This window comes from Protopterus annectens, chromosome 17.part0 (genome assembly GCF_019279795.1).
Source record: "Protopterus annectens isolate FY-2018-M chromosome 17.part0, PAN1.0, whole genome shotgun sequence".
Lineage (NCBI taxonomy): Eukaryota > Metazoa > Chordata > Ceratodontiformes > Protopteridae > Protopterus > Protopterus annectens.
In genome coordinates, this window is record NC_056751.1 from 240,006,505 (window position 1) to 240,034,240 (window position 27,736).

Consider the following 27,736-nt stretch of genomic DNA (forward strand, 5'->3'; position numbering starts at 1 on the left):
GATGTTCAAAGGATCACCACAGCAGTAGCTTTAGCTATATGGGTTACATTCTGCCAAGGATATAACAGCTGGCTTGAGCTAAGCTGCCTTAAGTTTGGGTGCTAAGCCCATCAGAGCTTTCATGCCAACAGACAGAAGAATGCTGATGCCTAAAAGGATAATGCTAGGAACAAACAAACAAAATAAGTGTCCACACACTGGCATAAACACACTTAAAAACAATGGGTATGGAGGGGGCAGCTACTGCTACTGTGATCATTCCAACAGCTACTGTTATGCTAAGTTTACTATAGAACTCTATCATGTTTACCATATTGATCACTGCCAACATAGCCTTAGCTACACAAGTAAATTACCCTAGCTTACTACATTTGGGATGTGGAAGGGTCCAGGAGCCCATGGAGAATGGTCCTAGCAAAGCCTGATCTAGAGAAGGAATCAAGCTTCTAATGCCTTGTAACTTGTACATGAAGGACCAAGTTGCTGCTTCTAGAATACTCCTAGAATCCACCCCTTTCCATAAGCTGCTGATAAAGCCAAGGACCTTGTCAAGTGGGCTTGACTCTGCCTAGAATACTTTTGCTGTGGTGAGTATAACACAAGGTAATAGCTTTAGACAACCATTTCAAAATAGTCTATTTTGACACAGGTTGGACCCTTCTTACCTTCACAAGAAACGAACAATTACTTTGAAGATCTGAAAGATTTAGGTGTTCATCATATGCTGCAGTATCCTTAGCTATATGGGTTATATCCTGCCAAGGATATTACAACTGGCAGATTCCAAAGCTTCAGGGCACCTTCCACGGACCCAAAACATCAGGAAGCTTAAGCTGAGCAGACTAAAAGCCAAGTCTGGGTGCCAGCCTTTCACAGCTTTACTGCTGCTGAACGGTATGCTGGTCTAAGGCTTTTGAGGATCAGTGGTCAGCTCGGTGCTGCTCCTTTGCTAGACAGAGAAGTTCCTTTTGGGGAAACCCTTCCATTTCGTACACATTTTGTTTGTGTTTTTTCACATTACTGTTCTGGAAAGTTATTTAAAAGCTAGGAGTTTTGTGTTTGACTGACTGTCATGACACTTTTACTGTTAAATGGGAGTGCTTTTTATTCCCATTTCACAGTTGTGTAAAGTAACTGAAAAACTTTTTTTCTGGAGAAATCAGTTATTTTACTTCTGGGGAGCTGGCAAAATGTTTAAAACTGCTTTTTACTGTGTTTTCTGAGAAAAAGGTGACTTTTAAAGTCTATGGAAGTTTGAGAAGGTGTGGACACACGATTAGTTTTCGGTTTCTTTTTGACAGGAAAAATGGGACCAACCATGTTACTAATGGCAGCACCAGTTTCCGTAGGGATATGCATAGCATTCAGACAGAACAGGGAAGCCTTCCCTGTTCCCCCTCTCAGGACTGACAAGAGTCACACTCTCTTACCCATTGAGGCGGCCCCAACAGCCAGTGAGGATGTGGCTAATCCCCATTCCACAGTGGGTGTAGGTGCTACACCAGAGGGATCAGGGTAAAAGAGGAGTGTAGTCTGAAGTAAAAACAAATGGCCACAACAGTCACCCACCTGCTGATAAGGCAAATTTCTAGCCTGCTGTGGTGTCAAAGGCTGTTTGCTTAACATTTTCTTGTTGTGGCTGGAAGGATTGACCAAGGAACCAGTAGTTTGTTCTCAAATCAAGCCAAAAACTTACAAGAAGTTTTTACCAGTGAGGGACTGGTAGTTTGCTCCCAAATCAAGCCAAAAATGACAGTTTTTACCAGAATTTGCAGGAGGGTTGCTTGGCTGCACCTTCAGAACCTTCTACATATTACATTTTAAATTTGCCTTTCAATATTTATTTAGTTTATAGCCCCTCTACTGCAGACATGATCAAAAAGTGTTATGAAATGAGTAAGCTGATCCAGGAATCTGTTAAGATTTTTCAACCCTCAGTTTCCAAACATTCTAAGTTATTCTCAAGTCATCCAATTTTGACAAAAAGCAGAAGAAACAATAAAGACACAGGTAAACAGACATTTAAGAAGAAATGGCATGGGTGTTCCAAAAAAAAAAAAAAAAAAAAACCACAAAATCAAGGCCAGTCCAACAAGTCTGAATGACTGTTCAACAGAACTTGCGACCCCCCCCCCCCCCAACTCCCAGTCCCTTTTTTTCTTCCAAAAAGTCAATCTCCAGTTTTCTCTTTGGCAACAATTAGTTTCAGGCAAATGGGTTCTGAAGATCATTTATCAAGGTTATAGATGTCAGCAGGAGGAAATTTCGCCTATCCAGGTCGTCATTCCTCATCCTCCATATTAGACTCTTGTTATCACTGGTTCTTTATCACATACTATTTTGCAAGGATAGAAACAGTTCCTCCTCCTCAGGTGGGGAAAGATTTTTATTTATGGACATTCTCAGTGCCAAAGGAAAAAACAAGGCTTGCAGAACAGTTATGGTCCTTTCTTTCCTAAACCTGTTTGTGATAGTACCCAAATTCAAAATGTCACTTCACAACCTGTCATCTCGTCTTCCACTTTCAAGTCTCCAGGTAATACTAGACTTCAAAGCTGCTTGTCAACACATCCCTTTTCATCTAGACATCACATGTTTCTTAAGGTTTTTGTGTCAGGATCACATCAGTTCTCCGTCTTGCACTCTGAACTATCCACTACACCAACAGGTTCACAAAGTGTTTACATCAAGTTATAGCTCATTGCAGGCCAGATGTATCCACATTTTATCATACTTAAATGACTTGCTTATCATTGCAGTGTCTTTTTCAAAATGTCAACAAATCTCTCCCTCTTGGGTGAGAAAGCTCTTAGAAACGGAGATTCCAAAAGAACATTCAAAAGTCTTTCCTTACTCCTTCACACAGATTTGTGTTTTTGGAATGTCAAGTAGACACTTCAGTTCAAAGAGTTTTTCTTTCACAGGAAAAAAAAAATCTATATCCAACTATATTTCATAGGATCATAGGAAATTACTAGGCTATCGACCTGGAGGTCATTTCAAACCTAGCTGTTTCATCCCAATGTAATACCATAGAAATGTTACTCAATACCAAAGATTGCATTTAGTAATGGCTATCCATGGCCAGGATGGTTGTGGGCACTTCGCTGGTAAGAATTTATGGTGCCCCATCCACTCATCCAGGATCCTCTTGAACAGTGTCATAGAGGTGCTCTCTCACTCATGGCAGTTGCTGGGAGATAAAATCTGTCCCTCCAGCATGTCCTGTTTATGTATCAGACCATATTTAGGTCTTTGGAATGGGTAAGCCCTAGTCCAGTTTGACTTGTGGATATGCAGCAAGTTCATTAGGTTTGGCTCTGAGATTCCTCTAAGCCAGGCAAGTGTCTCCCCCTAAGAGATCTATATGATAAACAATATAGTGACAGGGACTTTAGTCAGTCTGTGTAAGGCACATGCTGGAGTCTCTTACCTTTGTTAGAAATCTCTGAGGTCTCTCCAATTGCTACAGGTGCTTTTGCATGGTACATGCTGAACAGGGTGTTGTACTCAATTATGGGCAGGATTAGTGCAAAGTGCAGAGGGGTTATAACCTCTTTTGCTCTTGAGGTGATGCCTTTACTAATAAAGTGTGCTATGTACAATGCTTTCCTTACTACAATAGACACATGGTGGTCGAAGTTAAAGTCGCAATCAACTTGTGTTCTCAAGTCTCATACCACTTTGTGGGTACTGGGGGCATTGTTGTAGATTTGATACTGTGAAGGGGACATTGTTTGTGCCAAAAGGAATGATCATGCATTTCTCTGCATTCAGTCTGAGACCATGACTAAGACACCAGTCGTTGGTCTGTGCAAGACCCTCCTGGAGTACACTAACAGCATTTGCGGATTCAATAATTACACCTAGTTTGCAGTTGTCTGCAAACCTGGTCAGCCACAACCCCTCAGTTTTGGCCTGAACTTCTGGGAAGTATACACTGAACAGTAGGGGGCCAGCACTGACCCCTGTGGCACCCCGCTGGTAATGCATCTGCTGGTTGATGTGGAGTCACCCACTTTGATAGTGTGTGCCCGGTTTGTGAGCCAGTTGGCAACCCATCTTACAACAAAAGGGTTTACATTCAGTTTGACAAGCTTATTGGTAATGCCTAAGTGTGGGATTGTGTGGAAAACCTTTGCCAAGTTGAGGTATGCTGTGTGCACAGACTTGCCCTTGCCAATGGCCCTGGTCACATTTTTGAAAAAATCCACCAGATTTAACAGGCAGGATCTGCCCTTGATGAAGATGAATTGTTAAGATCCAGCATTTGGAGGTCACCTATATCTTTATTTATGAGGTCCACATCTTGGGCTTACAGATGAGGCTGGTCAGGCTTATGGGTCTGTAATTCTCTGGGTCTGTTGCTAGGCCACCTTTGTGAAGGGGAATAACTGTTGCTGTCTCCATTCCAAAGGGAAAAAAAAAGCCTGTGGTTAGACTATGATTGAAAAGGGTACCTAATGGCGATGCTAGTTGATGTTTTAGCCTGGTTAGAAGACAGCCTAAGATGCAATCTGGTCTCATAGAGGCTTTTTTCCATGGACAAGGCTTTGATGACCTGTTCTTCAGATATGTAGGGTGAGTAGGTGGGGGGTTGGGGGAAGGTTTGTGATAAGTTTGGAGTGTATAAGGGAGTGAAATTTTCATCATACCCATCCGCTAACAAGTTTGCTATCTCTGTGGGGTCACTGTGTGTGATACCATTGGTTACTAGTTCTGCAGATGCTTGGGTCCTACTTTTTAGGATACATGCATAGCTGTAAAATACTCTACGGTTATCCTTGGCTGTGCTTGCTAAGTTTTCCTAAAAGAAGCCCTTGCAGGATCTGACAAGCTGTCCTATTTGCCTGTTGAGGCTGAGGAGGGTGCTTTTTCCATTGTTGAAGTCTCGCTTTTGTTTTTTTGGACAGCAACTTTTTGTGTTTATTGTAAAGTTTGTTGATACTGGACGTCCACCATGCTGGCTTGTTTTTACTTTGGGCTCTGAGGTTTTCCACTAAAATTTCTGTCACTGTGAAGGAATACCTCAGAATTTTGGGACTCATAGCTTCCATTACTCATGCAATACCCCTGGCAACACTCCGCAAGAGAAAGGTATAGCAGTATCTTAAGTCTTTGGTCCCAGCACCATCACCTTTTTATCTTTTCAAATCCCAGTACTGGAGTTTGCCACAAGAGAAATAATTTGATGTTGACAGCAGATATCCTTAAATCTATGTCTCCCCTTCTCCCTCCCTGTTCCAAAGCAGTCAGTCACCACAGACACTTTGAACTTTGCCTGGGGAGTAGTGTCAGAAGGGAGAAAATGCAGGGTTGTCAGACACCTAGGACAGATGCAAGCACAAAAAATATTAAACAGATGCTTGCCCTGATCAAGCCATTACACTATCATCTTTGGTCCCCGGGACCTTTCAAGTTGTTACAGATAATTCCACAATCATGTGGCACATCAACAAGTAAGGGGAAACCCCTTTGCATATTAGTGATGCTAACTGAGGATATGGCTTTCACAGCACAGTCTCACTCTACAGGCATCCTACATTTCATCATAGCAAGACTGTGTGACAGACAAGCTAAGCAGGACATGGGCAGACCCTCAAGAATATAAACTAGATCAGGGAGTCTTCCAAGATTTAATCATTCTGTGGGGAGTTCAAGTACACCTTATTGCCTCCTCTCTAAACATTCAACTGGCAAGATTCTGGTACCGGACTCCAGATGTCTTTTCTTTCCCTTCGACAGGAATGTTTCTTTATGCTTTTCCACTCTTTCACTAATATCCAGGATACTTCTGAAGATTCAGAAGGTATTCCCAAAGATCATTGGGGTAACTTCCTTCTGGGCCAGAAAGCACAGCACTGCTTCACCCTTCTTTTGGAAAAGACCTAAAAAAAAAAAAAAAAAAAAAAAAAAAAAAAAAAAAAGACAAACGTATAGGTGTTTGTCACACCCTGACATCAACTAACTTCAAATGACTGCCCAGGTGATTATGCTTTAATTCCTTTTAGGCACCGATGACGTGCAGCTGGTACTAATGGAGGCAATAAAGCCTGCTACTAGCAAATCATACATTAGAAAATGTAAAAGATTCTCTAGCTGGTCCCAACAACATAACCAGCTCTCATTCAGGGCTAGCTGTTCTCTAGTTTTACCTTTCTTATTCGTCCATCATGGTTCATTTATCAGTAATTTCAGCATGTTTGCTCATGGATCCTCCTCTTTCAATGTAGTCTCATGTCAAAATGTTTTTAAAAGGGATTCTGCACAAAAGGCTCCAAGAAAACCAGTGGTGCCTCTTTTGGAATCTTAATTTTGTGTTAGAGAAGCTTGAAACAGCTAATCTCCTCAGTTAACATGGCTACATGTTACTGAAGCTGCTCCTTAGCAAAACCCGTGGTGTTTGTGGTGACTGCTTTGGAGCAGGATAGAAAAAGGAGTGACCTGGATTTAGGGATATCTGCCATCTCTAAGTGATTTATCTTCTGGCAAACCCCAGCACTGGGACTTGAAAATACAAAGAATGTTGGTGCTGAGACAAAAGAAACTTCAGATACTTTTTCCATGTAGTGTCTTGCCCAAGGGTATCATGAGAATCACAGATGTCATGAGACACAAAATCTTGAGGCATTCCCCTTGCAGTGACCAAAGTCTGAGTGGAAACCCTTAGGAATTGATCTAGATATAGATCTTTTTTTTGTTGTGGAATAAAAACTCTTTGGACTGAGATGTCTGAAACCCTAGGAACACCTTTGTGAAGGAGTCAAAAAAGACTTTTGAATGACTTCTGAATATTCTCTTGGAATCCCAGATTAGAGGAGACGGAGAGAGACAGTTGTGACACTTTGAAAATACACTGCAAAGATAAACAAGTCATCTAATTATAGAAAAATGTGGATACCAACAAGCTATAACTGGAGCTAGACCATTTATGAATGCTCTTGATACAGTGGATAGTTCAAATGGTAAGGCAAAGAACTGATGTGATTTAGAGACATAAAACCCTTCAGAAACAACTGAAGTCTGGATGAATAGGAATTTGATAAGCATCTTTTAAAACTACTATTACCAGGAAAATTGAATGAGGAATAATAGGTAACAGTTTGTGAAATCACGTCGGTTTGAATTTGGCCACTATCACAAACAGGTTTATGAAAGAAAGATCCAAAACTGATCGCCAAGCATTTTCATTCATTCTTTGGTACTAAAAACAACCTTGAATAAAAACCTTTCCCAACTTGGGAAGAAGAAACTGGATCTATCATCATCTACAGCACCACTTATTGAAGGACAGGATGAAATGAGAGTCTTGACTGGTAGATGATGAATTGCCCCATAAAAAGGAATTATTTCCTCCCACTGCTTTTTGTAACCTAGATGAATGATTTTCACAACCCATTTGTCTGAAATTGTTGCTAAAGAGAAAACTGGAGATGCAGACTTTCTTGAAGTGGGAAAAGGGACCAGCATTTTGTTGTAATAACTTTTTTTTTTTGTTTTTGTTTTGTTTTTTTACCAAAACTGGATGTGGTGTTAGAGAATCCCTTAGGAAATCATGGAAAAGGAGGTCTGAAAAATCTTAGAGACTTTCTCCGTCAATGTGTTATTTTCAATACACTTTTTTATAACCTATGCAGTACAGGAACCAAAAAAGAAATCTCTATTAAAGAATATAACATCTCATTTTTCAAATCTGGGAGGTTCTGAGAATGCAGCCAGGCAAACCTCCTCAATAAGTACAGTTGTGTACACTTACCATAAATGTAGATGTTAGAGTGTATTCACTGTTGCAGTCCTTACAAAATGGGTTATCCGGCTCCCAGTAGCCCACAGTCGGCCAGAATACCAAAGTCCTTGGTATATGATGTCGGCTGCCTTTGGTTTAGGTCTGACGTCAGGACATCAGGTACAAAGGAAGTCAGCCAATGGCCACTTCCTCAGTTTTTCTTGCCTTAACTGTCAGGAGCCACCAAAAAAAGGTTAAACCAGGAAAAGAAAAATCCATTCTGTGCCCTAGGAAAAAAGGGGGATGGAAGGGGGAGGGACCAGGACTGCAACAGTGAATACACTCGAACATCTACATTTACGGTAAGTGTACACAGTACTATGTTCATCGTGTTTCACTGTTGCAGTCCTTAAAAAAATGGGTTGATTCCCAAAGCCCAGGAAAAAAACAAAAGGGAGGAGGAACACCAACTGTTGGTAAAGATGCCCTGCAACACTGTAGTGGCAAAACCAGCCCTGGACTTAGAAAACAAAGGTAAACTGTAACGTTTAGTGAAAGTGTGGACAGAAGTCCAGGTAGCTGCTTCCAGGATGTCCCTAGAAGCTACACCTCTTAAAAAAGCTGATGAGGTAGAGGCTACTGTAGTAGAATGGGTCCTAATACTCTGAGGAGGAACCTTGCCATGCTGTAAGTAACAAAAGTGAATACAATGAGCAATCAACTTAGAAATGGTCTGTTTAGAAATAGCTTTGCCCTGAACTCCAGGAGCAAAACTGATCTGACTTTCGAAAAGGTTTACTCCTGTCCAGGTAAAATCTAAGCTGTCTATGCACATCCAGGGAATGCAGTAACCCTTCCCCTTCATTCTGAGAATTAGGAAAGAAGGTAGGCAGGTGGATTGACTGGTTAAGTATCAGGCTAGAAACCACTTTAGGCATAAAGGAGGGATTAGTTCGAAGAGAAACCCGATCCACATGGAAGATGATAAAAGGCTTTACTGCCATTAAGGCCTGCAGCTCAGAAACTACTCTAGCTGAAGTAATAGCCAAGAGAAAGGCAGTTTTCCAGGAGAAAAACTTCAGGTCTGCTGATGCAGCTGGTTCAAAAGGAGGCAGAGTAAGTTTCTCAAGTACAAAATTAAGATCCCAAGCAAGAGTAGGTGCCCTTCTGGGAGGCTTTAAATTGCTAGCTCCCCTGAGGAACTGTTTCATCAAGGGATGAGAGAAAATGGGATGCTCAATGGAACAATGAGAAGAAATAGCTGAAGCATGAATCTTGATAGAAGAAAAGGAAAGTCCACCATTAAGCAAGCCTGCCAGATAGTCAAGAATAAGAGCAAGAGCAGGTTGAGAAGGGTCTTCCCCTCTAGTCTGCATCCAAATGGAGAATCTTTTCCACTTATCTGCGTAAGATTTCCTAGTGCTAGGCCTCCAGGCCTCACGAAGGACCTCAGCCACCTGTTGGGAAAGGTTTAAATTATGAGCCAAGGTGACAAATGCAGAGTCTAAAGATGAGAATGCAGAATCCCCCCCCTGTCCTGAACCAAGACATCTGGTACCAGGGGAAGATGCCAAGGCTGAGACTGGGAGAGACTGCAAAGTAGTGGATACCAATGTTGTCTGGGCCAGTCTGAAGCTATGATGATGACCCTTGGTTTTTCATTCCTTATCTTTAACAGCACTCTGGGAAGAGGAGGCAGAGGAGGGAATGCATAGATTGAGAGCTATGTCCAGGGGAAGGACAGAGCATCCACTTTCCAAGTTTTATTGTGATGATCCCTGGTGCGAAAGGTTGGAAGAAGGTGGTTGGTTGGAGATGAGAAGAGATCCACCTGGGGAGTGCCCCAACACTGAATAATGCGATATATGGTCTTGTTTAGGTGCCACTTGAGGATCCAGGACCTGCCTGCTCAACCGGTCTGCCAAGGTGTTGAGCCTTCCTGGAAGAAACTGAGCTATAAGCTGAATGCCCATAGAAGCTGCTATGGACCATAGTATCATGTTTGTCTGCACAGCGGGTAAGAGTGAGTCCCTCCCTGCCTGTTGATGTACAACATGATTGTGGTGTTGTCTGTCCTGACCAGAAGAGTACCAGGAGAGATAAAGATGCTTGAAAGCCATCACGGCCTGCTGGACTTCCATCAATTCCTTCAGATTTATATGGAAATGAACCTGTTGAGAGTTCCAAGTCCCCTAAATGCATCTGCCCACTAGATGTGCTCCCCCAGGTGTAGTCCGAGGCATCTGTGGTGAGAGTCTGGCTGGCAGGAGGTGGACAAAATGGCAGACCTTTGTTCTGTGCACAGGCCATTGCCCACCAAAGGAGCTCCATCTGCAGGCAGGGAATCAGAGGAAGTATAGTCTAAATCCGGAGTGTGCTGACAGCAAAGATTTTTGAGGTACCATTGTATTTTCCTCATATGCAGTCTGGCATATGGAATCATCAGAATACATGAAGCCATGAATCCCAGGGCTTGCAGGAATTGCCTTGCAGAGAGCTGGGACATGCTTGCCAAATTTCTGAAGTAATTTGAAAGATCCATTTGTTTCTCTTGAGGGAGGAATGCCATCTGGGCGGCTGTGTTCAGGCTCGCTCCCAGGAATACAATCTCCCTGGTGGGTACCAATTTTGACTTCTTTTCATTGATGGTGTAGCCCAAACAGGTGAGAAGGTTCTTTACAAAGTCCAAATCCTTTAGAAGTTGCTCTGGAGAGTCTGCCCTGAATAAGACATTCGTCCAAGTAAGGGTAAATTTGAATGTTTCTTTGCTTGCAAAAAGCAATGACTGGAGCCAGGCATTTTGTAAAAACTCTGGGAGCAGTAGATAAGCCAAAGGACAGTGCAGAGAATTGGAAGTGCCTGTTCCCTGCCCTGAAGCGAAGGAACTGCCTGCAGCTTTCCCTTATTGGGATGTGCAGATAAGCTTCTTTGAGATCCAAAGTCACCAGCCAGGAATCCTTGGCCAGCACTGGCAGCAACTGCTGAAGAGTGAGCATTCTGAATTTGGGAATTGCCAGAAAAGTGTTTAGAATGGAAAAATCCAGAATAGGGCGCCAGGTGCCCTCTTTTTTGGGAACCAGGAAAAGTCTTGAGTAGAAACCCTGGCCTATTTGTAGTGCAGGAACTGGATCTATTGCTCCCAGCAAGAAGAAACTTGTTTTTCTGCTTCTGCCCTTTGAAGTGGGGGGATATCTGGGTATCCTTGGTGAACAGGGAAGGTGTGAAAGGAGAACTTGTAGCCTTGGGATACTATTTTGAGCAGCCATTTGTTGTCTGTGATGCTGAACCAGACATCTGCAAAAATGGCTAACCCCCCCCCCCCCCGCCCCCAAGGAAACCCTGGGCCCGCAGAGGCAGGTAGGGGAAGGCCGGAGTTATTGGAAATGCTTGCTTTGGGAAGTTTGCTTAGAACTCCCCGATTCTGAAGAGTAAGCCTGCCAGTGCTTAGCCTTTTGAGGAGTGGAATTCTGTCCCCTAGAAGACCTGTAACCCCTAAGGTCTAGTGTGACCCTGTTTACTAGGATCAGGAAAAGTCCAACTCTTAGAAGGGTACTGCCTACTAAAACGAGGAGGCTGAACTTGCAGAAAATCCTTAACAGTTTGCATAGATTTGGCTTTATACTCCGACTTTTTCAACACCTCTTCTGCTTTGCTACCAAAAAATTGTTCTTGTGCAAAGGCACATCCAGTAATTTAGATTTGACAGTTTCAGAAAGGGGCTGTTCCCTGAACCAAGCATGTCTTCTAATGTCAGAACCAGTGGCTGCTGCTCTGCAAGAAGCTTCCAAAGTGTTGAAACCACAATGTAGAGAATGTTTAGTGACAAGCAGAATTCAATAAATCTTGCATGTCCTTACTCTCCCATCAGGGAAGGAACACCAGCCAATTTTAGCCTTAATAGCCTCCAAAGTATGCTGCTGATACTTAAGCATATGAAAAAGACAATTAACAGACCTAATAGCCAGGGTGGAAGTAGTATAAACCTTTTTACCCCATCTAACCAAGGCCCTGGATTCCCTGTCAGAAGGAACATGATTTTTAGCAACCGTGTCTTTAATACCATTAATGCCCTGAGAAATCATCTCTGGATCATTAGTAGGATTCTTGAAAAGGAACTGATGAGAATCAGGAACTCTATAATACCTGTCAGGCTTTCTGGGAGCAGGAGGAACAAAATTAGGAGTCAAAGAATTCTCCATGAAAACATCATCAACAACTTCCAAAACCAGAGGGCTAGCCAAAGGCTTATGCTGTGGCAAATCCAGGAATTCCCTAATCCGTTTCTTAGACTGACGGTAATCTTGACTTTCCCATTTGAAATGCTCCCTAAGAGTATTCAGAGTATCTCCAAAAGAAAAATCTTCTGGAGGGGAGGCAGAAGGGATAGAGTCTTCTGCATCAAAATCCTCAAAACTAGAAAAAAAGTTGAGAGCTTCCCTCTTCATCAGCAGAGTTACTGGAAACCTCAGAGTCTGAGACACAAAACTTCTGGGGACAATTCCCTAGCCCTCTTAGAAGGAGGTGACTGAGAGCCCCTGATAAGGGTCAAGAGATCATTAGCCATTTTAATCATCTGAGACTGAGGCATTTGAGGGGAGGCCGGCACCTGTTTTGGAGTAGATTTTCGGCTGAAGGCTTGCTTGAAAGCCGGAGGGACTCAGGAGGCCTTGCCACCGCGGTAGTCTGAATCAAGGTAGTCAGTCTGGATCTGGTCTCCGGGCGGAAAGAGGCCTCAGAAGCTGGCGCCTGCTTAGTGGCTCTGGATCCAGAGGCGGCGACTGGCAGAGGATCAGAAGACGAAGTGGAAGCTTGCGGTATGGAAGACTCAGAAAACGTCTCTGCAGACGCCTGCTGCTGAACATCAACGGACTGCAGGGGCAAAGAAATCACCTCACTGACTACCGCTGGGCCGACAACAAACTTAACAGGGACGTCATCAGCTAATTTGACCCTAAGCCTGTCGCAGTCCTTATCCTTGCGCTTCTTAGGGAACATCTGAAGTCGGGAGACCAGAAGACGCCATACCGATGAACTTAGGCCAAACTCCGAAATGCTTGAGCAAGATCCTAGCTCTACGGCGTATGGTACGCGGGTTGAAAGAAGCACTGAGAACACGATTAGGAATGTTGTGCTCAAGGCCCAAACAAATAATACAAGAGGAGTGAAAATCACGGTGCGAAATCTGTTTTCCACAGGTAAGACAGTTATTAACTTTCTCTGACATTCGTTAAGGCAAGAAAAGAGGGTCCACAATGGGGTAAGTGGTAATACTTTGTAAAGGTATGGACAGAGGTCCAGGTGGCAGCTTTTAAGATGTCCCTGGTGGGTACTCCTCTGAGGCTGCCCTAGTGAAATGGGTATGACTAGACTTGGGGGGGGGGGGTTCCCATGTAGTCTGTAGCAAAAATGGATACAGTGTGATATCCATTTGGAAATGGTTTGCTTAGAAATGGGCTTCCCCTCTGCCCCTGGGGAAAGGTTGCCAAGCAGGTGGTCTATTTTTTGAAGGGTTTAGTATGGTCCAGATAGTAACTGAGTTGTCTGTGCATGTCTAGTGAGTGTAGAATTCTTCCCCCTTGTTTTGAGGGTTGGGAAAGAAGGTGGGTAGGTGTATGGCATGGTTGAGGGTCACATCAGTTACCACCTTGGGTATAAAGGAGGGGTTAGTCCTCAGGGAGACCCTGTCTGCATGGAAAATGATGAAGGGCTCAATAGCCATGAGTGCCTGAAGTTCTGAAACCCTTCTGGCTGAGGTGACAGCTAGTAGGAAGGCAGTCTTCCAGGAGAGGTATTTCAATTCTGTTGAAGCAGCAGGTCCAAAAGGAGGCAGGGTTAGCTTTTCTACAACATAATTCAGGTTCCAGACTGGCGTGGGAGGCCTTCTGGGAGGTCTGATATTAGAAGCCCCTCTGAGGAATCGTTTAATCAAAGAATGAGAGAAAAGGGGTAGGTCTGTATCGTAATGGGCTAAAATGGCTGAGGCATTGATTTTAATAGAAGATAAGGAAATAAGAAGTTATGTACCTACCATAACGTTCCATGTTAGTTGTCTTCTCTCGCCTTCTTTCTTGCTTGATGGGTTCGGAGCCGATCCCTCGGCTCCGACTCGGCACTTGCTTTAGCTCGAGAACTCCTTTTACCAGCTCGAGGCAGCCCCATATCCCATGATGCAAGGCAGGAAGTACCCAGATCTCGTTTGTTGACAAAAGGGCAATAACACCAAGCATAAACAATACTTCCAAAGGAAGAAGAAACTTACAAATGGAAAAAGGACCAGGTCTGAATGGTCTTTAGCATTATAGTTTCTTATACAAGGTCTGTCCAGGCCAGGGGGAAGGAGGGAGGGTCGCAAGAAAGAAGGCGAGAAGACAACTAACATGGAACGTTATGGTAGGTACATAACTTCTTAATGTTAAGTTGTCAATCTCGCCTTCATTCTTGCTTGATGGGACCGCGTCCCTAGCACCTCTATCCTGGGTGGCTCAATGGAACAAACTCTTGAGGATTGTAGAGCCAAAACTGGCTCTGTCCCTGGAGGCCAAGTCCAATTTGTAATGGGAAACAAAAGTGTGAGGAGTGGCCCAAGTGGCCGCTGCACAAATAGTGTCCAAAGGCAGTCTAGCTTGAAAAGCTGTAGAAGTAGCTAAACTCCTAGTTGAATGTGCTTTAGGTTTTGAGCACAGCTGTTTTCCCCTGATCGTATAAATTTCAGTGATGACCAAGAAAGCCATCTGGACAAAGTCACTTTAGAAACAGGAAGGCCTTTTTTATTATCCGCATAGGAAACAAAAAGTTGATCAGATTTTCTAAATTTTTTTGTTCTGTCCAAATATCTAAGCTGACGGTGGACGCCAAGATAATGTAGCTTTGTTCAGCTCTATCTGAATAGTTAGGAAAAATACAGGAGATCAATAGATTGATTCAGATTGTTTTTCAGCGACCTTAGGTAAAAGGATGGATTAGTTCTCAAAGATACTCTGTCTTTGTGAAAAATCACATAGGGTGGTCGTACCCGAAGAGCATGAAGTTCAGACACCCTCCTGGCAGATGTAATAGCCACTAGGAATAAAGTTTTCCAAGAAAGATATTTCAGGGAACAAGAAACAGCTGGCTCGAAGGGGGGAAGAATCAAGGATGTCAGCACTAAATTTAGATCCCACTGAGGAGGAGGATTCCTGATTGGAGGCTTTAGTAGGAAAATTCCTTTCAAGAAGGCCCTGCAGAGCCTATGGGACATAATATTATGATCTGCTATCCCGACATGAAAATTAGAAATAGCAGCCAACTGAACTCTGACTGTGGAAGAAGAGGAGCCTGCATGAAAAATCTCTGCTAAGAAGTCCAGAACTGCCTGAACAGGGGCAGTAAAGGGATCAATATTTTGGGCCTTAGCCCAATAAGAGAAACGTTTCCATTTGCTTGTGTAAATCCTCCTGGTAGAGGATTTTAGTGAAGGTACTATGATATCTCTAACTGGGTTAGAGATCAAAGGAAGCCTGGCTAAGGAAGGAAGTGGAGCAACCATGCTGTGAGGTTGAGAGAAGGGATTGACCGGTGCAGCTGACCGGATTGGTGAATCAGTAGATCTGGCACTGGGTCCAGATGCCACGGCTGCACCAAAAGGTGATGATGGAGGAACGGGAACCAAACTTGTCGAGGCCAGTAAGGGGCAATGAGAATCAATTTGGCTCTCAAACGGTAGCTTTCTGGATCACCTGAGGGATCAGAGGAAATGGAGGGAAGGCATAAAGAAGTCCCTGGGGCCAATCCTGGGTCAGAGCGTCTCTGGGGGGATGGCCTGATAGAGGGAAGAGGCTGAAGAAGTCTGGACATTTGCTGTTTTGGGGAGTAGCAAAAAGATCGCAACATGGACGACCCCATTCCAGAAAAATCTCTTCCGCTATGGATTGCTTGAGAGACCACTCGTGAGGCATGAGAATAGCTCTGCTCAATCTGTCCGCTATAATGTTGGTTTTCCCAGGGATATGCGTTGCTACCAGAAACCGATGAGAGGAGATCGCCCATTGCCATAGTCTGAGCGCTTCGACACAAGGGGTAGGACTTGGTTCCGCCCTGCTTGTTGATATACCAAACTACAGACATGTTGTCTGTGTGGACTGCAATTGTCCCTACGGGAAGAAAGTCGTTGAGGGCTTGCAACGTTAAAAGCACGGCTCTCATCTCCAGGACATTTATGTGCAGATGGTACTCGAACGGTTGCCACGCCCCATGAACCATCCTGCCCTGATAATGACCCCCACCCGATCAGGGAGGCATCCGTGGTGACAGTGGCTATCGGGACGGAGGTACAAAGCACCTGCCTTGGTGAACCTGAGACGATGTGATCCACCAAGCAAGATGTTCTTTGCATGTTTGTGTCACCAGAATCTGGTGACGCATTGGGAGTTGCTGGTATGACCACTGTGTGAACAGCATCCACTGAAGGAGGCATGTAGAATCGAGCCAGGGAAGAAGAGTGATGGCCGCAGCCATAAGACCTAATACCTTTAGAACCATTCTGGCCTGTACCTTCTTGCTGGCCAGAATGATCCTGACATGAGTCTGAATGTCTGAAACTCTTTGTTCTGTAAGGGTAGCTGACATCCGAACAGTGTTTAAGTTTGCCTATGAAGGTAATAGACTGGCAGGGCGATAAGGATGACTTTTCGTAGTTGACTGAGATGCCCAAATGAGAACAAAGGTCTATTGTGTAATCCCTGGCTTGTATAAGCTGATGCCTGGTGGTGGCTGACAGGAGCCAGTCGTCGAGATACGGAAACACCTGGAATCCTTGACGTCTCAGGTGAGCCGTGACCACTGCCATGCATTTGGTGAACACTCTGGGGGCTGTAGTGAGACCAAAGGGCAGGGCTCTGAACTGGAAATGACTGGACCCCAGCCAAAAGCGGAGAAATCTCCTGGAGCATCTGTGAATTTTGATGTGATAGTACGCATCCTGAAGATCTATTGAGCACATCCAGTTGTCCTTCTGTAAGAAGGGCAGAATTGACTGAAGAGTGACCATTCGGAATCTTGTCTTCCTGACAGACTTGTTGAGTCTGCTGAGATCCAATATTGGTCTCCAGTCTCCCGTCTTTTGGGGACCAAAAGAACCTTGAGTAGATTCCGGCTCTGAATGGTCTATTGTAACTGGCTGAATGGCTCTTTTTTGCAGTAGTTTTGCGATCTCTAACTCTGCAATGTCCCTTAGACCGGGTGGTACATCTGGAAGGGAACTTGAGGGGAAGGGACTTTCCTCGAAAGGAATTATGTAACCCTTGGATATGATCGACTGTACCCATCTGTCTTGAGTGAGGGAATGCCAGGCTTCTGGGTACAGTGATAATCTTCCCGACTGCCTCCAAGGAGGGACAGCCGGGCAACACCTCAGGGATGCTGAAAAGGCTTCTCAGGAAGAGACTCCCTGTTGCCCTGATTCTTGGACCCCTCTGCCTCTAGAGCGGCGCCTGTTGTTGTTACCCCTCTGCCTCTAGGGGTAAACTGACCACGTGAATCCGGGCGTGACTCCTTGGGATTTACGGAACCACATCTTCCCACCCTTCTGTCCTTTGGGATAAGGCCTAGAAGGGTGGAAAACGGACTCCAACAGCAGAAAGAGTCTTGCCGTCCTGCTCACACCTGGTCAAGGTTTCCTTCACCTGAGGGCCAAACAAAGCTGACCCATCAAAGGGAGAATTTGTGAAGGACGCCTTAAAGGGATCCGCAAAATCACATAGCCGCATCCAGGCTTGGCGCCTAAGAGCCACACCTGTGCCTGCGGCTCTACTCGCTCCATCAGCAGCATAAGATATTAGCCGCATGGAGGAGTTAGCAATGGAATTGAGGGTTCCTAGCTGCGAAGCAATCTTTTCTTGGGCCCCTGCAGCTGTAGGATCCTGAACTACTTCTCCCAGCTCCTTCAGGATATCTCTCTGGAGTCTGGTGAAGTGACAAAGATAATTCAGCGAACGCATAGCAAAGGTCGCTGAGGAAAACATCCGCTTGCATTACCTATCCATGGTCCTAGAGTCCTTATTAGGAGGATGGACGGGCACGGAAGGATCTGCAAGTTCCTTTTGGTGGCCGCAGCCACCACCATGGCATCAGCGGGACACCCTTGGTAAGGAATTGTTTGTCACTAGGGGCAGTTATCAATTTAGAAGGCCGCCTAGGGACTGGCTCTACAGAGGCAGGAGCTGTCCGCGCCTTCGTGCAATAACCTGCATAAGGGGGTCGAAGGCGGAGACACCCAGGAGGTGGAGGGCCGAGATCCAAACGCCTCTAGGTATAATGGACTCATCCTCAGAGGGATTGTTGGTGGGCCAGTTTCCCTCTGTTTCAGAAGTTCTAGGATGTCTGAGAAGGAGACATCCTCAGAGGGGATCTAGGGGATCCCTCTGACTCATCAAAGTCAGTATCCAAGTGACAGACTCAGGGAGTCTACATGCTTCCTCTTACAAGTCCTCTTCCTAGGAGGATCTCCCGAAACATCAGGAGAATCCTCGGAAGAGGGGAAATTCCCAATGGGGAAACCTGAGGCGGCGGATCTCCGGGTCCTGTCGCAAGAGAAGTGGCAGAGATGTCACCACCTACAATAGAGGGAGGAGCTACGGAAGAGACTGCTGACTGATACCAGTGGCCAGTACACTCTTCATCACCTCAAATGCTCCCTCCCAGGCAGGTCCGAGACCCGCCCAAGAGCTAGGAACTCCAGGGACTACCGAAAAGGAAGTCTCGAGGCAGATGTCGGAGCCGAGCTCACCAAGGCCGAGGCTCCAAGGGGAAGAGCGGGTTCGGACAAGGGTCCGATGCCACTCACCCCCCCGGAGGAGACCATGGAAGCCCGACCACCGAATCCCTCTAAGGAAGAGGAGATAAGAGTAGGGGCTGAAGGAACAGAAGGGGGTATCCGTCCTCCAGCCGTAGCAGTAACCATGCCCGAAGACTCCAACTCCAAGCTCTGGGGTAGAGTTGAAGGAGGAACTGTAACGGGGTGTGGACCAACAGTTGTCTGCTGAGACGGACTGTGTAGCATTTGGGCCAGTACCTGTGACTTGAGCAATCTACTGACCACTCTCTCTAGGTCATGATCTGAAAACCTGGATGACCTTGAAGATCGGCTCCGATGGCTCCGTTCCGATAGAAGAGGCGAGGCCGGAGCCGAAAGTATCGGCTCCAAGGAAGGAGACCTCGACCTCTTCCTGGAATGGGTCATCGGAGCCGATATTACTGATCCTGTCGGCACCGATTTCTCGGAGCCGGCAGAACGCCTCGATGTATCGGCTCCAGCCGGAGCCGACACAGCCACCAAAGTAACGGTGTCGGAGCCGATCGGAGCCGACACCGATGCCTGTGCCACATGGGTGTCGGAGCCGATCGGAGCCGACACCGATGCCCGTGCCACGTGGGTGTCGGAGCCAGTCGGAACCGACACCACAGTGGTCAAAGCAGATTCGGCACCGATAGCCATCGGCGCCGAAAGCTTAGTGGATCCAGAATCGGCTCCAGCCGGAGCCGATCTCGACTCTATACGAGTCGGAGCCGAGGCCACAGGCTTAGAAACAGAAGCCTGGGTCTTGGCAGATTTAGTTGATTTTTGTGGGGCCGACTTAGCCGGAGAGCCCTCAGGCTTAAGAAGACCCCTGAGAATCAACTTATTCCGTCTCTCCTGCAGGACTCTCTGGCTGAAGGAGTGACAAATAGCACAGGAGTCCTGCAGGTGAAGAGGGCCCAAACAGTACAGGCAAGAAGTGTGACCGTCTGTCAGAGACATCTTCTGACAGCACGAGTCACACTTCTTAAAACCTGAAACCCTCTCTTTAGACATGGTGCCTAACAAAACACACACACACCAGTCCAATTAAATTAAACTAATACCAAAAAGGTATTTAGTAAAAAATACCAACACACACACCCTAACAGGGGGGGGGGATGGGATAGGGAAATTAACTGACTAAAAAATTAAAAGAGACAGGGATTTCTGTCAGAAAAGTTAAATTTAAAGTTAAACTATCAAAACAAAATAGTTTTAAACTAAAAGGGGCTTAAATGTCACAAATGTGAATTACTTACCAGGAGCTGGTAAAGAGAAGACCTCCCAAGCGGCAAACGAGATCTGGGTACTTCCTGCCTTGCATCATGGGATATGGGGCTGCCTCGAGCTGGTAAAAGGAGTTCTCGAGCTAAAGCAAGTGCCGAGTCGGAGCCGAGGGATCGGCTCCGAACCCATCAAGCAAGAATGAAGGCGAGATTGACAACTTAACATGGCAACTTTTGAGTAACTTGGCTAGGTAATACAAAATAAAAGGGATGGAAGGATGTGAGGTACTCTCCCCAGGGGCAGAATCTTTTCCATTTCCCTGTGATAATGTCTAAGACCTGTTAGCTTAAAAGGGACTCCTTGTTAGCTTTTAAAGTATAAGCCATGCTGAAAGATTGAGAGTCTGCAAGTTTGGGTGCAGTATCCCCACCTGGGTCAAGACATCTGAGATCTGGGGAAGCTGCTTTGGGGACTGTAAGGTCAGGCAGCACAGTAAGTGGTACCAATGCTGTCTGGGCCAATCTGGAGCAATGAGGATGGCCTTTGGTCACACTTCCCTTATTCTGATCAGTACCTTGGGAATAAAAGGCAGAGAAGAGAACACGTACACAAAGAGGGAGTTCCAGGGGAAGGTCAAGGCATCCACCTTCCGCACTAGGAGGTGATACTCTCTGGTACAGAAGTTTTGTAGCTGGTGGTTGAGGTGCGAAGCAAAGAGATCCACCTCCAGAGTCCCCCACTCGAGTCATTTGCAGAAAGATTTCCCTGTGGAGCTGCCATTCATGGGAGTCCAGTAAGTTTCTGTTTAGGTGGTATTCCAGGGTGCTGTTGACCCCTGGTAGGTAGTGGGCAATTAGGTGTAGACCCATGGAGGCGTCTATCAGCCAGAGGTTCATGGCTAGCCTGCACACAGGGTAAGACTGGGTCCCCCACTGTTTGTTGATGTACCACAGTAAGGAGAAACCCTGGCCTGAGATGGGGGTTTCAAGTACGTCACAGCCTTTTGTACTGCCATCATTTCTTTCTGATTGATGTGTAAGAGAAGGTGCTGGGCATCCCAAAGACCGTGGGTGCACCTGCCTGCTAGGTGAGTGCCACAATCAATGTCTGAGACATCGGTGGTGATGGTCTGGCCAGTAGGGCGGAGGATGAAGAGAAGACCCTTGTTCTTGGCATAGGCCTTCTGCCCAACAGAAAAACTCAGCCCTTATACAGGGGATCAAAGGGAGAGTGGTCTCTAGAGACAGAGTGCTGACACCAAAGGTTTTTTAGATACCACTGAAGTTTTCTCACGTGAAGCCTAGCCAGAGTAATTAGCCCCATGGCTTACAGGAACTTCCTCACATTGAGGTGACTTCTGGAACCCAGCTTGGTAAAGTAGAGAGGCAGGAAGCTCTGCTTTTCGGGGGATAGAAAGGCCATTTGGGATGCTGTGTCTAGCAGAGCTCCCAAGAAAATGATCTTCCTGGTGGGAGTTTGCTTTAATCTCTTCTCGATGGTGAACCCTAGGGAAGTTAGGAGGGATTTGACAAAGAGAAAGTCCTCGTGCAGCTTTTCTTTGCACTCTGCCTGAATGAAGCAGTAGTCCAGGTAAGGGTAAAGCTGTACATTTCTCTGTCTGCAAAATGCTATGGCTGGGGCTAAGCATTTGGTGAATACTCTGGGTGCAGTAGATAAGCCAAAGGGCAGCACAGAGAACTGAAAGTGTTGCAATCGTGCTCTGAAGTGCAGGAATTTCCTGCAGAATTCCCTTATAGGGATGTGGAGGTAGGCATCTTTTAGATCTGGGGTCATTAGCCAGGCATATTTTGTCAGCATAGGCAGCAGCTGCTGCAAAGTTAACATTTTGAATCTGGGGACCACCAGGGAGGTGTTCAGAATGGATAGATCCAAGATGGGGTGCCAAGTGCCCTCTTTTCTGGGAACAAGGAATATTCTGGAATAACAGCCTTTGCCTGTTTGAACCGAGGGGACAGGTTCTACTGCCTCCTGGGATATGAGAGTTTGGACCTGTTTCAATGCCTCTGCCCACTGATTTGGAGTCAAGTCTGGGTACCCTCTTGGAATTGGGAGTTCGCTGAAGGAGAATTTGTATCCCTGAAAAATGATCTTTAAAACCCATTGGACCTTTGTTACAGAAAGCCAATTTTCTTTGAAGAGGGACAGCCTTCCTCCTAGCTTTTGTTGAGTGAAGGGAGGGCATGGGGGGAGGGGGAAGTCATTGGGAGTTTTTGCCATAGAAGGGTTGCTCAGACCTCCCTGCCTTTGGGGTGGAAGTGGTCCACTGTTTGCTTCTCTGCTGGCAATGGAAGGTCTATCTCTGCGGGGCTTACCTTAGCCCCGTCTGCCAGGTGCAGGGAAGAACCAGTGCTTAGAGGGAAAGTTCCTGCTGAACCTGGGAGGTTGAACCTGAAAGAAATCTTTTACTGTTTGCATAGATTTTGCTTTGTCTTCCATCTTTTTAAGCACCTCTTCTGCTTTTACTCCAAAACAGTGGTTCTTATCCAGGAGCGCATCAATAAGTTTAGACTTGACATGATCATGGAGAGGTTGTTCCTTCAGCCATGCATGTCCCCTAATGACAGATCCTGACACTGCTACCCTGCTAGAGGCTTCTAGGGTGTCATATCCACAGTGTACAGAGTCTTTGGCCACTTGACAAGCAGAGTGCAGTAAATCCGCTAACTCTTGAATTGGCACAGTCAGGAAAGGTAGAAATCTTTTGTTTTAATAGTTCCAATGTGTGCTGTTGATATTTTAACAAATGGAATTGACAGTTGAGTGCTCTGATAGCTAAGGTTGCAGAGGTGTATACTTTTTACCCCATCCCTCCAGAGTTCTGGAATCAATGCGAGTAGGAATAGGATTCTTGGCAGAACTAGTCTTAACTCCTTTAGGTCCCTGTGTAATGGCCTCTGGGTCTGCAGTAGGATTTCTGGACATGTATTTGTGAGAATCTGGTACTCTAATTCCTGTCATGTTTAGTGGGAGCAGGTGGGAGGGGGTTAAGGGCTAAGCTGGATTCATGGAAAACATCATCCACCACTTCTAAAATAGGGATGGCCAGGGGTCTGTGCTGGGGCAGGTCCAGAAACTCTCCAAGTCTTTTCTTAGACTGGGGGAAGTCCAGAGATTCTCATTGGAAATGTTCCCTGAGGGTGTGAAGGGTTTCCCCAACGGAAAGGTCCTCTGGAGAGGAGGCAGAAAGGGCGGATTCCTTTGCATCTGAATCCTCATAAGCAGTCAGAGGTTGCTGCTCCTCTTCAAAATCTGAATAGTCAGATTCCGCAGAATCCATTTCTGTCATAATTTCTGGAAAAGGGTGCCTTTTCCTTTTAGAAGTTGTGGCCTGACTACCCCGGAAAAGTGAGATGAAATCCTCCACCATTTTAAGCATTTGTGCTTGGGTAGTGGGGCAAGAGCAAGATGGTGGCTAGAAGCAGATTTTCCAGGAGTGGCCTGGCTTCTATGCCTGAGAGAATCCGTCGGTCTAAGAGAAACTGTAGTTGGATGAGAAGACGTAGTTTTTTGTCTAGATTCGGTAGTGCAAAAGGCCTCCTCAGAAGCCGGTCCCTGCACTGCAGCTCCAGACCCAACTCAGGCAGAGACAGACAAAGGCTTGGAAAACAAAGAAGATTTCTGTGGCATACCAGATTCCGAAAGTGTCTTGGTAGAGGCCTGCATAGATATCGAATTGGGCATCAGGGGCTGCAAAAGCACCTCACTGAATTCCGTATAACTGACTACCTGCTTAGCGGTAGAATCATTGGAAGGCTTAGCCTTGTGTGGTCTGTCTCTATCTTCATCTCTGTGTTTTTTCAGAATGTCCACAGATTGTTGGCTGACTGACACTATATCAGAATGCAAAGACGGAACATGAAAATAACTGTCTATAATAAGAGCTCTACGGCGAATGATTCTCACATTAAAGAGGGCACAGAACCGGCAACGAGACGTCATGATATAGGCCTAAACAAGTGACGCAGTAAGAATGGAAGTCTCGGTGTGGATCTGCTTTCCACAGGCGAAACAATTGTTAACGTTTACAGACATTGGTTAGTGCAAGAAAAAAGGGTCCCCAATGGGGTACTTAGCTTTAAATGTTTTCAGCTGAAATTCAAACTCTGGTAGCGACCGACCAGCACTCGTGGGAACTGCTTCTGCTACGGGCTCCATAGCAAGAAAGACTGATGTAATGACGTTGGCTGCCTTACTTTATACCACCAATGACCTAACATCAGAATACAGGCGACTGCAGCTGACGCAAAAAAACATTGACTCTGGTATTCAGGTAGGACGAGGGCTACCACAGCAGGGATAACTCACTGGTGATGACTGCAACAGTAAAACACAAAGAACATCCTCAGTGTTCTACTGAAAACACTGGCATATTCTGTTAATAGTTTCAGAGAAAGTGAACCCCTTGAGCTTTCCTCAGGGTCTGAATCAGAAAACAGAAGAGAAAAGCCTGCATCTTTCCCTCTTCCTAACCAGATTCAGAATTTTCAATCTCTTCAAGAAAAGAGGTATCCCTCTTTCTTTCACCAAAAACCACCTTATAAGAAGGACAGCTTGAATTAAACCCTGAGCTAGAGCCAATGAACTACTTCTGCTAAAGAAATTTGAAGATCAGACAATGTCTAGTTTTGAGTTTCTTTTTGACAGGAAAAATTGGGCCAGCAGTGTTAATGATGGCAGCAGCAGCTTCCCCAGAGGAGTACAACATTCTAAATAAACAGGGACTCTTTCCTTGTTAACTCTCACAGGGACAGACAATAGTGGCTCTACCTTTACCACTGAATGGACCCCAACAGCCACAGAGGAAGTAGATAATCCCCGGGATCCAAAGTGGATGTAGGTGCTACACCAGAGGGATTCAGACTAAAAGATGAGTGGTCTAAGGAACAAGCTAAAGTCACAGTAGAGTCACCCACTTGTGGCGGAGTTAAAACTGCTAGTCTGCTGTGATGTAGATAAGCCAAATGGCAGTACAGAGAACTGGCAGTGATTGTAGTCTGCTTTGAAGCGTAGGTATCTTCTGCAAGATTCCCTGATTGGGATGTGCAGGTATGCTTCCTTGAAATCGAGTGTTGCCATCCAGGCATTTTTTCCTAGCATGGGAAGCAACTGGTGAAGAGTCAGCATCTTGAATTTTGGAATCACTAAAAATGTGTTTAGAGTAGACAGATCCAGAATTGGACGCAATGAATTGTCTTTTCTGGGTACCAGGAAAAGTCTTGAGTAGAAACCTTGTCCTTGTTCTCCTGGTACAGTTTAAATAGCCTTTATGTTTAAAAGAGAGTATTTGCTTTTGAGCCTCTGCCCACTGATGGGGGTAGATCTGGCCAACCGTTGGGCGTTGGCAATGTGTGAAAGTGAAATCTGTATCCTTGGGACACTATATTTAAAACCCATTTGTCTTGGGTAATGAGTTCTCAGTTTTTGACCTGCAGACCAATCTTTCCCCCTAAAGGAGCAGTCAGATGAGAAGTGCTTGGAAGTTTAAAGTCAAGTTATTGAGATAGTTTTCCATATGGGGGAGTCTTACTACTCCCATATTTGGAAGCGGAAGCCCCCCACTGCTTAGTCTTGTGCGTACCCTGGGACTGAAACCTGAGGTTTCTGCTGGGTCTGGTTTGGATTGAGAAGACCTGGAAGGAGCAGGAAAGGACCACTTCTTAGAGGGCCAATGCCTACTAAATCTTGGAGGCTGAACTTGTAAGAAATCTTTAACAGTTTGCATAGATTTAGCTTTATCTTCCATCTTTTTAAGAACTTCCTCTGCTTTATTGCCAAAAAGGCGGTCCTGACTTAAGGGAGCATCCAACAGTTAAGCTTTAACATGATCAGGCAAAGATTGCTCCCTTAAGCCAAGCATGCATTCCGAGTACTGACCCAGTGATAGCAGCCCTGCAAGAGGCCACTGAAGAATCAAACCTACATTGCAAAGTATGTTTTCCAACCTGTTCAGCAGAATGCATCAGATCCTGTAAATCCTTATTTTCAGCACAGTCAGGAATCAACATAATTTTCTGTTTAAGTAATCCAATAATATGTTGTTGAAACTTTAACATATGAAACTGACAGTTTAAGGCCCTAATGGCCATAGTTGCAGTAGTGTAAGCCTTCTTACCCCATCTATCCAGTGCCCTAGAATCTCTATCAGAAGGGGTAGAATTTTTGGCAGAAGAAGCCTTAATGCCCTTGGGTCCCTGTGAAATAGTCTCTGGATCCGCAATAGGATTTTTTAAAAAGGAACTTGTGGGAACCCTGTAATATCTGTCAGGTTTTCTGGGAGCAGGGGACAAAATCAGGGGCCAAACTAGATTTCAAAAAGGCATCATTAACACCGTCTAGTACAGGAGGTACACGTAAAGGCCTATATTAAGGCAGGAGTAAGAAGTCCCTAAGCCTCTTTTTTGAATCCGAGAAATACTGGCTTTCCCAGTGGAAATGCTCCCTTAGAGTGTGCAAGGTTTCACCAAAAGAGAAATCCTCTGGAGGAGAAGCAGAGGGAATAGAATCCTCTGTATCAGAATCCTTATGAGTAGATAAGGGTAAATCCACATTATCAGAAAAATCAGAATCCTGGTGAGAAGCTTCATAAACAAATTCAGTCCTAGGTCTCTTAGAAGAGGAAGGTTGGCTTCCCCTGATTAATAAGGTCTTCAGCCATTCTTATCTTTTGTTTTTTAGGCACAGAGGCCTGGGCATCAGTTTTCTAGGCAAAGTTCGATGTTTAGGCCTTAAAGAAGAAGGAGGCGTCGGTATAATATGCAAGTCTGTAGGCCTGAATACACCCCTCAGAAGCCGGTGCCTGCACAGCGGCTCCGGACCCATCCAAGGTAGAGACATCCGCAGGTTCCACAGTTGAAGTATCTTGCGGCATACCAGACTCCGAATGAGTCTCAGTAGAGGCCTGTGAATCAGAAGTAGCAGGTTTCAGGGGCTGCAAAAGCACCTCACTGTGTACTGGTGAACTGGCGACTGGCTTAGGAGAAGCATCGTCGGCAGCTTTGGACCTAGGCGGCCTGTCTCTGTTTTTATCTTTGCATTTTTTCGGAATGCCGGTAGTTGGATGGCTTACCGACGACATTTCTGGATAACTGAACAGAGAACCAAAATATTTAGAAGCGAAAATATACGGACGACAGTGCATTGGTTAAATAAGGCACAAAACCGACAGCAAGGTATGTTGTGGTCTGGGCCTAGGCAAGGAATACAGTATGAATGAAAATCTTTGTGAGGTATTTGCTTTCCACAAGTAATGCAATTATTAACTTTTACTGACTTCGGAGAGGAGCAAGAAAAAGTTTCCCCAATGGAGTACTTAGCTTTAGTTGAAGACTTCGGTTCTGAAACTCGAAAACGAAAATTTCAGGAGTCGGCTGACCGGCACTTGCGAACTGCTTCGGCTTTGGGCACCACATGGCAAGAAAGACTGGGGTAATGATGTTGGCTGCATGTTTTATACCCCTGATGACCTGACATCAAGGAAGAAAGGACAGCAACAGACGCAGGACCCAAGACTTTGATAATCAGGTCAACTGAGGTCTACTGCAAGCAGATAACCCAAATGGGATGACTGCAACAGTGAAACAAGAACATCAACAGTAGAGGACAACCACTGTGCAACACTTTGCTAGACCCAGGTTGACCTTTGTATCCTATACAGGGGACTAGGAAACAGCTCAGCATTCCTAAAGGGCTTTGTTCTGTCAAGGCAGTAACCTAAGCTGCCTGTGAGTATGCACAGTATGTAGAATCTTTTCTCACTTCTTTATTTGGCTCAAACATTGAGAGATTGATGGCTTGATTCAAGGTAAATTCAGAAACATTTAAGAGTGATGGATTAATGTGCAACACAACCCTGTCCTTGTGAAAAATCAGATAGGGTTGTGGCCCAGTATGCAAGCTAGCAGCTCAGAGACTCGCCTTGCAAATAATGAGAGCAATGAGCAGAACAGTCT

General features: G+C 45.4%; 1 protein-coding gene across 1 annotated transcript in view; it reads right to left on the reverse strand.

Moving 5' to 3' along the window:
* The window catches only part of DMXL1 (Dmx like 1), a 2,737,735-nt gene that overhangs the window by 1,439,825 nt on the left and 1,270,174 nt on the right, over window positions 1-27,736 (reverse strand). The window lies entirely within an intron of this gene.